This window comes from Xenopus tropicalis, chromosome 3 (genome assembly GCF_000004195.4).
Source record: "Xenopus tropicalis strain Nigerian chromosome 3, UCB_Xtro_10.0, whole genome shotgun sequence".
NCBI classification, from domain to species: Eukaryota; Metazoa; Chordata; class Amphibia; order Anura; family Pipidae; genus Xenopus; species Xenopus tropicalis.
In genome coordinates this window covers 71,462,048-71,474,454 of record NC_030679.2, presented here as the reverse complement: position 1 = coordinate 71,474,454, position 12,407 = coordinate 71,462,048, and the positions used below count along the sequence as shown (strand labels likewise).

Sequence of the window (12,407 nt, the reverse complement as noted above, 5' to 3'; positions counted from 1 at the left end):
TCAAAATGACCCCACTACATACAGTGGCTTGCAAAGGTATTCGGCCCCCTTGAACTTTTCCACATTTTGTCACATTACAGCCACAAACATGAATCAATTTTATTGGAATTCTACGTGAAAGACCAATACAAAGTGGTGTACACGTCAGAAGTGGAACGAAAATCATACATGATTCCAAACATTTTTTACAAATAAATAACTGCAAAGTGGGGTGTGCGTAATTATTCAGCCCCCTGAGTCAATACTTTCTAGAACCACCTTTTGCTGCAATTACAGCTGCCAGGCTTTTAGGGTATGTCTCTACCAGCTTTGCACATCTAGAGACTGAAATCCTTGCCCATTCTTCTTTGCAAAACAGCTCCAGCTCAGATTAGATGGACAGCGTTTGTGAACAGCAGTTTTCAGATCTTGCCACAGATTCTCGAGTGGATACAGATCTGGACTTTGACTGGGCCATTCTAACACATGGATATGTTTTGTTTTAAACCATTCCATTGTTGCCCTGGCTTTATGTTTAGGGTCGTTGTCCTGCTGGAAGGTGAACCTCTGCCCCAGTCTCAAGTCTTTTGCAGACTCCAAGAGGTTTTCTTCCAAGATTGCCCTGTATTTGGCTCCATCCATCTTCCCATCAACTCTGACCAGCTTCCCTGTCCCTGCTGAAGAGAAGCACCCCCAGAGCATGATGCTGCCACCACCATATTTGACAGTGGGGATGGTGTGTTCAGAGTGATGTGCAGTGTTAGTTTTCCGCCACACATAGCATTTTGCATTTTGGCCAAAAAGTTCCATTTTGGTCTCATCTGACCAGAGCACCTTCTTCTACATGTTTGCTGTGTCCCCCACATGGCTTGTGGCAAACTGTAAACGGGACTTCTTATGGTTTTCTGTTAACAATGGCTTTCTTCTTGCCACTCTTCCATAAAGGCCAACTTTGTGCAGTGCACGACTAATAGTTGTCCTATGGACAGATTCCCCCACCTGAGCTGTAGATCTCTGCAGCTCGTCCAGAGTCACCATGGGCCTCTTGGCTGCATTTCTGATCAGCGCTCTCCTTGATCGGCCTGTGAGTTTAGGTGGACGGCCTTGTCTTGGTAGGTTTACAGTTGTGCCATACTCCTTCCATTTCTGAATGATCGCTTGAACAGTGCTCTGTGGGATGTTCAAGGCTTTGGAAATCTTTTTGTAGCCTAAGCCTGCTTTAAATTTCTCAGTAACTTTATCCCTGACCTGTCTGGTCTGTTCTTTGGACTTCATGGTGTTGTTGCTCCCAATATTCTCTTAGACAACCTCTGAGGCCGTCACAGAGCAGCTGTATTTGTACTGACATTAGATTACACACAGGTGCACTCTATTTAGTCATTAGCACTCATCAGGCAATGTCTATGGGTAATTGACTGCACTCAGACCAAAGGGGGCTGAATAATTACGCACACCCCACTTTGCAGTTATTTATTTGTAAAAAATGTTTGGAATCATGTATGATTTTCATTTCACTTCTCACGTGTACACCACTTTGTATTGGTCTTTCACGTGGAATTCCAATAAAACTGATTCATATTTGTGGCTGTAATGTGACAAAATGTGGAAAAGTTCAAGGGGGCCGAATACTTTTGCAAGCCACTGTATATACGTACTTACATATGTATTAGACACACACACACATATTATATATATATATATATATATATGCAGTCCTTGAAGTTTCCAGTGTGCTCTGCTGAAACTTATTTGCATTAATCTATCCTTACACACCATTCATTTCTATATTGTATCTGGAAAACGTTTGTAACTAAAACAATTGGTTTATGTCAAAGAAGTGTTGTCTGGTACGATGTGGGAAGACATCTATCATTTATCATAATAAACACAGTCTGTGTTACTAAAACAGTATAGAAAAAAAACCCCAAACATGCAGAATTGTTATACTAGATTACAAAGTGCGTCTTGAAGATAATGCAACAATCTAAAAATTTAGTATGTGGGGATATTATTTTCGGAAGTCACTGTACCATTATTTACAAGTGTAGAGGATTCACTGTACAGGTTGAATTAAATGTCTGAAGTTAATGGCATATGGGGTGTTTTTTTTTTTTTCTTAGTGAGAAGAGAAATGCCTAAACCACTCGTCACTATCTACTCATGTAAAACGGCTTGATACAGCAAGTAAACACTGTTAACAGCCTGAAAAAGCATATTAGTGCATGTTAAAAACAGGGCTGTGGAGTCGGAGGCAATTTTGGGTACCTGGAGTCGGAGTCGGCAAAAAATGAACCGACTCCGACTCCTACTAAATTTAAATGGGAATAAAAAAATAATAAAGCAAGTTTAAATGTCCCAATTCACAAACAGTCATAATTAATTACTACTCTGCTATAAGAATAAAGCCCAATGCACGCAGTGCATAAACGAACACATTGAGTGACCATGAAGCATGCTTTTCATTGACTGTATGCTTCACTAAATGGGACGTAACGCACAGTTAAGGTGCGGCAGCTCCATTGCGTCATGTTCCTCTGTTACAGGGAACCCAATGCCCACTGTAAACCTAGCCTAACTCTCACTGATAACTAATTAAATAAAAAAAAATTGCAGGACTAGAAATACTTGTATACGTGAAGGGAATGGATAGTCAATAGTTTAAAGGTGGCCACACACGTGGCGATCTGACAATCTTTCATGCGACCATCGGTAGCACGAAAGATCGTCAGATCCGCCACTAACCTTCAGCGCTGAAATAGGCAGATACGGAGGTAGAAACAATAGGATTTCTACCTCCTTCTGCTGATTCAGCGCTGAAGGCAGATTTTGGTCAGGCGCCTTCTATGGTGCCTGATCAAAATCTTTTAACTGGCCCGATCGGCGAGTTGACCGATATCAGCAGGTTCCTGCGATATCGGTCGACTCGCCGACTTGCCATACACACACCGAATATCGCACGAAACGAGGTTTCGTACGATATTATCGGTGCGTGTATGGCCAGCTTAAAGGAACAGTAACACCAAAAAATGAAAGTGTATAAAAGTAACTAAAATATAATGTGCTGCTGCCCTGCACTGGTAAAAGTTGTGTTTACACTTCAGAAAGTCTACTATAATTTATATAAATAAGCTGCAATGTAGCCATGGAGGCAGCCATTCAAAGGAGAAAAGGCACAGGACAATAGCAGATAACAGATAAAACACTATTGTATTCTACAGAACTTCTGTTGTCTGCTATGTAACCTGTGCCTTTTCTCCTTTTTTCCAGCTTGAATGGCTGCCCCCGTGGCTACACAGCAGCTTATTATATAAATTATAGTAGTGTTACTGTAGCAAACACACCAGTTTTACCAGTGCAGGGCAACAGTGCATTATATATTTATTACTTTAAAGCTCCTTTATTTTTTGGTGTTACTGTTCCTTTAAGACTGAAGCTTTAAAACATTTGAAAAACTGCTGTAATTCAGCTGTAATGTTAGCTTAAACTTTAAACATGACTATGGGATTCTAGGGAAATCATTAGGAGTAGGAGTATAGATAAAATTGCCTATCAATTTATTATCAGTTCAGTCGTGTTTTATGTGCCCCTTCCCCCCTGCCTCTTCCTGGATGTATAAAATACATTAGCATATTAAAAACAGAGGAGTCGGAGTCGTGGAGTCGGTGTCGTGGAGTCGGTGTCGGAAGTATCAGAAACTGAGGAGTCGGAGAATTTATCTCCACAGCCCTGGTTAAAAACCATCTGTAGTAGCTGTGTTGGGCATTAGGGCTATGGCATACAGGGCATTTTGTCTGCCAGTGCAGCCTATGATGATTATTATTATAAGCACTCATATATAAAGCATTAATATATTTTGCAGTGCTGTACAAGAAAATGGCTTATACAAACATACAGATTACGTACAAAAAAAAACACCTAACAACCAATAATTGGTACGAGGGTTAAAGTGGACACTGCTCAATAAAACTTACCATCTTTAAAGTAGTGCTATTGTTCTCATCAGTATGGTGGTGGTGGTGGTGGTGATTGTGGTGGTGTGTACCTTTGTGTGTATGTATGGTAGGGTGCTGACATAAAATTGCAGAGCAGCGGTAAAGAAAACTGCAGCTTATCAAAGCACAAATTTAGCAAACCAGGAAAATGTGGTTAGCTTGATGTTTCCATGTTTTATAAAAAAAAAAAAAGTTTGCTTTTATACTTTTTTTTTTTTATGGATTTCTGTACAGGATTATGTATTAAGAACACTTAAAAAACCTGAACGGTCCCCATGATAGTATATCCTTTTTTCCCTTTAAACATCAACTTGACATAGCTGTGCATCAAAAGGGCTCATCTGTGGGTGGGATGAGTCAGAACTGAATTATTACACCAATTCACTAGCATTTCAGCTGTATGTTACTATAGAAGCAACAGATCCTTGTGACTGCTGAGGGGCTGTCTCTGGAGAGGTATATAGGACCTGTGGAACACTTACAGGCATGTGTAGCACTTCATGGGTCTTAATGAAAAAGTCCAAATTTATTAGGATGACATTTTGGTTTACCCTGGGATCATTTTCAAGACCAATAAAAAGCACCAAAATACTATACTGTAATATATGGTAAAATAACTGAAATTTACATGGAAAACACAACTTTACAGAAACACAGGAATGCGGTTTCTCAATACAAGTAGTCTGACAAACAGCGGCTCCTACTAAAGTTATAAAGGCAATAATACTTTTTACAGGGTAAATTAGGGTTATTTTGTTTATCACGTCGAAAACATATAAGAAATATTCTCATACAAAAGAATCATGACTTACCAGGAAACAGAGCAAAGTACACAACAAATTTAAAACATGCTCATTATCTGTATGTAGTAATTATCCCTTTGTAGAGGAAATACTATGTCAGAAGATATAATGAGAGAGAGACACCACTTAAAGAGGCTGTATATCTCATGTTTTATGCTGTTTAATACTTTTTGTTATAATCATGAAAAAGCTATGCTTTTTCTTATTTCTTCAGCTAAATAGGGAAATTGAGAGTACTCCATGTTTGGTCCTTGCAAGGTAGATATTTATATTACTAATATACAACCCCTCCTTTCTCCATTGTTGATCTACCTTGCAAACATGGTTCAAGCTTTAATCTCTATTTCACCGATTTAGCTCAATAAACAGCAAAAGCCATATGTTTGTCATAATTAAAATAACAGGCATAACTACGTTCAACACAATTCCTGGTTATTAAACATGTTTAAAAAGGGGGGTATTTTGCCCCCTTCAATTCAAAAACATACCAGAATCTGTCAAAAAGGATTACCACACTGCTGGCTAGAGTAGGTAGCAGCAAGTTTATATTATGAACATCACTGAAAATCTTAAGGATTCAGGGTCCTGTTAACTTAAATGTTGTAAAATAAAAAAGTTTTGTATACAAAGAAGAATCAATACTCACAGTTATTTAGTGTCTTTCAAAAATATATTCGCAAAACTTCTCAGCCTTGTTTAAACAGTCTGCCTAAAGAGTAAAAATACAATCTTTGTTAGGCTATCATGGTAAGAGATTATTCACAGAGTTTTTAGCTCTGTATGTGAGGTCACCAAAAAATAAAACTTGTCACTTGGGATCAAATTTTCTTCGAAACTCACTTCTAAACTTTTCTTACATCTTTTCCTTTTTGCTACTAATTTTTACTGATTTTCCTATGTATTACTCAGTTTGTTAACTCCAGTTCACATCTTTCCCCCTTTTTTATTGACCCAGTTTTTTTGCTTCTGTCTTTCCTGTCATCCTTTTACAATGTGACGTTCTCCTCTTTCCTCTCCTTTGCTCTAACAGGATGTCAATACATTGCATTCTTTCCCAAGATTGCATCTTGTGACTCGTTTTTTCAACAGCTATGGAGAACTGAGATTCAGTTTTTTCTATGCATGAACATCAACATTTTGTTGCAGTGAATATTGCAACAAATAATCTGTACCAACAATTACAACACAAACTGTAGAAACTATACATGTGAGTTTATAATTGCAAGTACATAGCTTAGATCAGCATCAACCACAATGATAAGGGGTTTCTTGTACAAAGCATACCATTGGGATGTTTTTAATTTCTGTGGCTGCTAAACATAGAGGAGTTCCAAAGAATGTTTACTTTTCCATAGCCTCTCAAAGTTACAGGTCATAAATGAGCTATTTAACAACAAAAACTCACATTAGATTGTTTTCAAAAGTACTACTTGATTACAGGAGTAGTGTTCTCTCATTTAATATAGAAATAATTTTTCTAGGACTTTGACATAATGCACATTTAAGTTTCTGGATAAGAATATTTTATGGCACAGATGACATTTTCTGCAAGCAAAGAAGTGCCTGAATGGACAAAATGCATCAGAGGCTGTCCTACTTAAACAAAGTATTTGATGCTTGTGACACCATTAAACCTCATTAGTTGAATCAGTACTGCTAGCCTGTCTTTTTCTGATTAATAATTAGACACTGTTAAGAAAGTAATGGAGATACATAATTGCAAGAACAATAACCCAATATGTGTGTTTTACAAACCCTTTTGAACTACAGTATTTTACAAAAGCATACATACAAATTGTTGCAGATAATTAATTGATCAGACATCAACTGCAATCCCCTTGTTTGTTAAATTATTGTTAAGCCTCCTGATTATTCTAAATTAATGTAACCTGCTGTATAACTTGTTGGTGCTACATACATAAATGATGATGCTTTTTAAAGTTTAACATTCTTTTTGCATGAATCTACAAATACAAGTATATAAATATACTGCATACCTTCAGTAATGAGGTTACCCAAGCTCCCAACATTCCTCTCACACTAGATAATTATAAAAGCCTTACCTAATTAGCAAAATTGCTATCCAAAGAATAACCTGTGGGATAAAGCAGAGTTGCCCACTGTAGATTTGCCTGCAAATGTAATCACTTTCAGACATCTCTGTGAAAAAATGAACATCTCTCACACAGACATTCCAAAACAAGAAGTTATTTGTTTTTTAATATTCTTGCACACACAGAAATTGGAATTTAAGGACCTTTACATTTATATAAGCATAAAAACACATCAATTTGGAAGAAACTTGGGCTTATCTGAGGAGCCACAGAGACCAACAAAAAGAATGTACATGTTTCATATGGAGCCATATGTTTTTTCATTTATTCCTCTAATACAATTCAAAACAAAACAGAAGGATAGTACCGCACTTGTATTATGGTGCCCGAATGGAAGAAGTAGAGGCTTAAAAAGAAAAAAGGTATCTCAGTAAAATACCAAATTATCACTGGATGTGAAAAGCAAATAAGGAACATCAGTGGCAGCAAAGTGCATTCTTTTTAGGGTGCATAAGGATAAGGGGCCCTAAACAGAGTTCTAAAGAGCAAAGCATGCTATTTTCAGAATACAGAAACACAAAGTGAATTCCTCAAAGGACATTAAATAAACTGTCACATAGTTGGGAGTCCCCCAGCAGGTCATAGATTAAAATGTATTACTATGTGAAGTTGCTCCTGACAGACAGGCTGCATGTATGAAAGTGATTTTAAAGTTACAAGTGCCCTGAAAATTAACCTATAAAAGTTTCCTCAAAGTTGAGTTTGTGAATCAGAGAACTTACACCAGGGTGGGGTATTACAGCTCAGTCTGTCCTGGCCCTGGGTGGAGGCACACCAATTTATAGTTCATCATCTATTAATACAGCATCTGCAAGTTATGCAGTGCGTTACATTGATTTAGATAACAAAAGGTTCTTACAATAATTTACCAAAAATTAGTTATAGAATACAAAATAGGATACGATGGCCCTGCTAACATTTTAAAGATAAGGAAGATGAAAACAATTTGCAATATACAATTAATGACTGATCAACCTAGATACACTGTATATGCATCTCAAAACAGGTAGGTCTTTCAGGAGCGTTTGAAAGTTTGGAAGGAAAGGAAAGTCTCACAGCTCAAGTTCCAGAGTCAGACAGAGGCCCAAGGAAAGTCTTGCAGTTGAGAATGAGATGAAGAGGAGAAGAAAGGCGAAAGTCAGAAGCAGAGCATAGGTTGGGTAAAGGAGTGTATTTTGAGATCAGAGCTGAGAAATAGGGAGTGGCTTCTTTGTTAAGGGCCTTTAATGTGATTATTAGTAATTTAAATTTGATTCAACAGGAAATTGGGAATGATGAGATAGATCTAGGAGCAGCATCTAGAACAAATTGGAGTTGTGAAAGACTACATACTGTTAAGTCTATACATCCATGCCACACTGGATAACACTGTTTGAAGATGTTACGAATGATGATGCCTACATCAATGTGGCAAGAACTATACAAAACAAATAAAATCTTACAGGAAAATTTAAGTTGCTTAAAGTTTTTGGGACAAAAGGCATAACTTTATAGGGTATGTTAGTCTAAACTCAAGCACCATAGTCACAATCATCCAAACGCTACTCAATTCCTCAACTCCTCTTTATTCAGGCAACTTGAGAACAATTTAAGCTGGAAACTGGCACCAACTTCAAAACAGTAGATGTAACTAATCAATCTCTGGTGCAATAACACCAAAGCAGAATGGTCAAAACGGAAAACTGGACCAACCAGTGACCTGATCCTTTAATCCTGATACTTGGGCCTACCTGCATTTCATGCTATTTTGTAAGTGATCTGCCATAATAGATATTGGTTCAGTCCAATGTACTTTTACCAGGTACATGGCTATTCTGCAGTAATTTGCAGCAGATGCTGCCATTTTAATACAGTTGCAAGTTTTAAAATATATATTAATGCAATACAGACTGCAGGGATAAAGCTGTGTGAGCACACAATCCTTTTAAATGCATATTGAAATTAACTTGTTACTATTCTATACATTCCATTGAAATCAAGCCATGCCAATGGAGTAATAGGCTATTCTTACCCAGAACCTGTTTTGATTAGTACCTGAATGTAATTTACAGTTGACAAATGCTACATCAACTCTTTAGCTACTGCCAACTTTCTGCACAGATGGGCCTGTGCCTATTCATGACATGTACCTGAGTTTTTCTTCAGTTGGGAAACGCTGATTGATGGAAGGCAAAAAAAACAAACTCAATCAGCAGGGGTAAAAGTAGAGCACAATTATGAAATATTTTTAGCTTAAAATAAAGCTCTTCAAAAGACGTCACTGTCTATTAACTTAAACAGACAATAAATTGTGTCTGCAAGGTAAAAATACAAATTGCTTTTAGCAGAAACCAGAAACAGAGCAGCTCTTAAAACACTGTTAAGCAGTAACCAATTCATGTAACATATGACATATGTTTGTAACCACATTCCCATCTGAGGAAGCTTGTTCCAAAGAGCAGCAAGTTACATTTAGCAGCATAAAGGAGGAAAAGCAATGTCCATGCAGTTAGATTGTAAGCTCTTTTCAGCAGGGCCCTCTTTACTACTTGACTGGCTATTGGTTGGTTTTGTATGTTTTCTTGTATGTTAATGTATACACCATTTATCGCACAACTCTGCAGAATATATTGACATTTTATAAAATAATAACAAACTAAAAGGCCTGAAACAGAATAATTCAAATATAGCTCAATTATAGAATCCCAGCAAGCACGCTGTAAAACTTACAACAGTAATTCCTGTGCTCTGTAGTTCACATGGATCCTTTCAAAACTGCAGTTAAAGAACCTTTTAAAACCAAATGAGTTTTACAGAGGTTTCTCATTCAGATAATGTTAACGCTATATAAATACAAGCACTACATAAAAACACAAGACATTTAAGGGTCAGTATCCGGCAACAGCAAGGGAAGTTTTTCACAGCACTTCATTTATGGATTCACTTCTTCGAAGTCCTCTCCTCTCCCTTACACATGACACTGACCCAAATTTGGGCAACGCATTGTTCTTGCAGTGCATGTTTAGATACAATTCGCAGCAGCTGGAGAGCCTACATAAAACAGATGCCAAACAATCCAAAACCCATGAGGTTTTCTCAACAACCATTTAAGCTCCTGGAACTCAAGGTATGGTGAAACTGCTCATGTTTCAACATGCTCCGAGAATGTGACCTTTGGAATGCGAACAGTCTGCATGCAAGACATTAAAAATGCTCACACAATAGCTTTCACACGGCCTTGTCTCAGTTGCTTTCCTTCATGATAGCTAAAGAAAAAAAGGTTCCACACCTTTTGCCCTGGATGGGTTTGCTGCCTATGCATGTAACACTTGAAGTTGCTTATAGAAAACTTATTCTCAAAATTGATAATAACTGGAAAATATTAAAGGACTATTTACACAAAGGCGCAGATTTATCAAAACACAAGTTCAAATCCCGTATGTGAAAAATTCGAATTGGAAATGAAAATTTCTGAAGATCGCAAATATCACGAAAATGTTTACGAAAAAATCATATTGGTCACGATAATATCGTATTGGCGATCCAAAAGTCCAGAAATTTTCATACCGAATGATTGTAAATAGGGGCAAAACCAGTCCGATTTTTTTCCGCAAAAAATAAGAAAAAATCGTGCAAGCATCGGAAAAGTCGCGCAAGCGCCGAAAAAGTCACGCAAGGTACGAAAAAGTCCCGGAAAATACCATTGGATCGGTCGAACGAACGCTCGGAGCGTTTGTGGATAAGTAAATGTGCCCCAAAATGTTTATTATTTCTTAATGCTGCACTTAATGGTTAAAAATTTGTTATGGAGGGCTCATCTTTTCACAGGTTTTCTTGTTCAGAGTAATTTAGATATATTTTATGAGAACTTTCACAATCTTCGTTTGTAAGGTTGGGGCAATTTTCCCATTCTTCGGCTATTTGATAGTGGATCATTTTTTTGTAAACTACAGAGTTCCATAGTGGTTTATATTATAAAATGAATTTAATTGTTTACATTGACTTATCCTTTAAAGTTATTTGTAATTGCAACTGAAAGCATTAATTTTTTACCACTTTTTATTTTTTGGTTCTGACTAGTGACGAACAGGTCAAGATATGTGTAACCTGCACCCAGCTCTAACCAGCCTTTATTTGCCCTGCACTCACCGAAGCCCACATACCCGTACATTCCTTTCAAACTTAATCCACTGGGCATGTCACAGAGGGCCGGCTACTGTTGTCATCGAAGGCTCTTTGCTAAAATTGACAGCTCTGAAGTTAAGAAATGCACAGGGACTGACGGTTACAGGTCTATCAGTACCGGCAAATGGGATCCACCATCCACAACAGCATGAACATTTTAGGATCTAAATTCATCCGACCTGTAGGTACACTCGCGCATCACTTGTTTTGACCCTTAAGGGCTCTGGCACACAGGGAGATTAGTCGTCCCCGAAATCACAGAAGTTTCCTCTCAAAGCAATCGCAGTGCCGTGTATGCCATCCCATCGGCAATTTACATTTTCGCAGGTGGGATGGCATTTTGGGGAGATTAGTCGCCCACGACAAGGGAGATTTGACAGGCGACTAATCTCCCTGTGTGCCAGAGCATTAAATGATTTGTGCTTGCTAATTATCTGGGCTTCTGCTACACTGTTTCAGGAGGAAAGCACCATTCTTCCGGTCATTCGAAATAGGGCGATACGGTGATGCAGGGAAGAATCCACTATACGATGACTGATTGATCGATCCTAGCCTTCCTTCTGTATAGGAAGGAGTCAGGCTAGGATCGATCAATCGATCGCCGCATAGTGGATTCTTCCCTGCATCACCATATCGCCCTATTTCAAATGACCGGAAGCCAAGTTTTAGCAGGTATTTTCTAGTAAAGCATTCAAAATAATAAATGGTGTGCAGGATAGGGCAATTATTGGGGCAGGGTAGAATAGATTTTTTACTTGAAAATTTTTTAGTGTTACTTTTCCTTTAAAGAAGTATTGCAGTCAGCAATAAAATCAGTCCTGATGGTGTCTGCACTCCAAGGCTTTAGTATTCTATGGGGTGCACATCCAAAATTCGAGTATTTAACATGAAATAATCTGTGGCCGGCACACCCGTAAAATTCAAAAAAATCTTGGGGCTCATCATGTGCACAGTCAGCAATTCATTAAATAATCATGAAACACAGGAATATGTCCAAAATACAAATAAAAAATGCACTTTAAATTAAAAGGTAAGTTAAAACAAGTTTGTTTCTACAGAGCAGAAAGAATGAAGGCAGCCCATAAAACAGAAGGGCATACAACTCTAGGGAATAAGAATCAGCTATGTTTGAGTGCTTCTTGGAGCAAAGCCAGCAGCACATTCCTTCTTCAGTGCCTCTCAATGGAGAAATACCACAATCAAGTTATTCTTCCTACATGCTCCATTGTGTAGGTGGCATATTTTCTTTCCTTGTTATAACATTTGCTCTGACTTTGCCGTTTAATATCCTGTATTGATTCAAAAATACGTTAAATACTACATTTGAAAACCTGCATCTCAGACTATAAATTTAA

General features: G+C 37.8%; 1 protein-coding gene across 2 annotated transcripts in view; it reads right to left on the bottom strand.

Annotated features, from left to right (window-relative positions):
• Positions 1-12,407, bottom strand: part of plxnb2 (plexin B2) — a 110,922-nt gene that overhangs the window by 47,168 nt on the left and 51,347 nt on the right. The window contains 1 exon segment of one of the 2 annotated variants that reach the window (NM_001017322.3): positions 5,421-5,483. The exons of the other annotated variant lie outside the window; for it this stretch is intronic. The gene's annotated coding sequence lies outside the window, so the exon portion shown is untranslated. 2 annotated transcript variants of the gene reach the window in all.